The sequence below is a fragment of the Galeopterus variegatus genome, unplaced genomic scaffold, assembly GCF_000696425.1.
Source record: "Galeopterus variegatus unplaced genomic scaffold, G_variegatus-3.0.2 Scaffold4793, whole genome shotgun sequence".
NCBI classification, from domain to species: domain Eukaryota; kingdom Metazoa; phylum Chordata; class Mammalia; order Dermoptera; family Cynocephalidae; genus Galeopterus; species Galeopterus variegatus.
Window position 1 is genome coordinate 9,180 of NW_007730904.1, and position 1,655 is coordinate 10,834.

Below are 1,655 nucleotides of genomic sequence, written 5' to 3' on the forward strand. Positions count from 1 at the left end.
AATGAGAACTGTGACCTGCAAATGTCTCGATGTAAATATAAGATGGGATTTGGTTTGTGTGTATGTGTATTTGTTAAGAGTTCTGATATAGTTGTAATCAGCCCCTACCTTTAGGCATTTTATAAACACATTTGGAAACGTAGCTTATAAGCAAAGGAAATAAAGTATTATATTTATCTGACAACTGAAACTACCGAGGAAGCTCAAAACTCTTCTGACAATGGCAATATTCCTATCTACTATTTTTTTCCCCGCTAGAGCACAGGGAGGATTATTCTATAAATCAGTAGCTGATTAAATGTTTTGTGAGTTCTCTAGGCTTTTCTTTTTCTATTTGCAATTGATTGTGAAATAAAAGGCTTATTTATATTTAAAATTGTATTTTAGCTTGTTAACTCTGTCTTTTTTTTTTTTCCTTTCTACATCAGTGTAGTGACTATGACTTGGAATTTGGAACTGAGTGTTTGCAATTGGCTCTAAAATACTGTCACATTAAAGCCAAACTTGTAGAAGGATCACCTGACCTCTGGAAGGTAAGAGAGGGGGTATTTTGCTCTGGCTCTTCTTTGTGCTTCTGTGTGAGTGTGTGCACTTACATTTACAAATGATAGAACACATGAAAGGAGTTCAAGGACTTTCACTGTGTTTACCGATCCATCAAGATGTGATATCGTTTCTAGTGCCAGGCTTCAAGAAAATTCACTTGGAGATAATTTATTCAAATAAGTTCCATTTTAGCCTACAATATTATTTTATTTACCTTTTTNTTTACCAAAATTCATATCAACTTATGAGTATTTGAATGTAACTACTATTGATAATGTATTAAAAAATGAAATTACCTAGGAAATATGTCATGTAGTATATCAAAATAGAAGATGTAAACTGGACTGTTCTAGTCAAATTGGGACTCTATATTTTGGTTATATTTTCTTGTTCATTAATTTCACAACCCTTAGGATTTTGTAACTACAAGTTCAATAAAACAGCCTTGACAAAAAAAAAAAAGTGTGCTAAATGCCATATTCATATTTGTTGCTTTCCTGTAGTCCGCCCTACATGTATGTGCTCTTCCTAAAAAAACAGATCTACGAAATTGCTCAAACCTTTTAAGTTTTCATGCCACCTTTTGCTTTAAAGCTATCCCCCTCCTCTAATTTCATTCAATCTTTAAGATAGAGATCAGAGATAATTTCCTCTGATGCCCTCACACAGAATTGAGTATTTTATCCACTGGGCTAACTCTAAACGTTCTTCTAGTGCTAAATCTATTACATTCTATTTTAAATTATTTGTTAAAATCAGGCTCCCCTTCTAGACTTTAATTCCTTCAGCACACAATGCAAGAGTACTTCCAAAAGTTCATGGAAAAATATAATTAAAAGATATGAATCTTTCCATGAACTTTTGGAAGTACCCTTGTACATGTGCCATTTACCTTTGTATAGCTGGTACTTAATATGGAGCTTGGAAACATGATAGGCTCACAATGAGTATTATTCAGCTGAATTATATTGCTTGGCTATTTTGATGGTTCTGTTTAAGTGCTATAATTATTATTTATTTTTCACTGAATCTATGAAAGATCTTTAAATTTTTTCTCACAATCTAAAAACAAACTGTTTCCATGTTTGGAAACAAAATCTAAATCTTTT

General features: G+C 32.3%; 1 protein-coding gene across 1 annotated transcript in view; it reads left to right on the plus strand.

Moving 5' to 3' along the window:
* Window positions 1–431: 431 nt before the first annotated feature.
* The window catches only part of LOC103603793 (isoprenoid synthase domain-containing protein-like), a gene marked incomplete at its 3' end in the record, with an annotated part of 87,411 nt that continues 86,187 nt past the window's right edge, over window positions 432–1,655 (plus strand). The window contains exon 1 of the mRNA XM_008588371.1: window positions 432–533. The remainder of the gene's footprint in view (window positions 534–1,655) is intronic.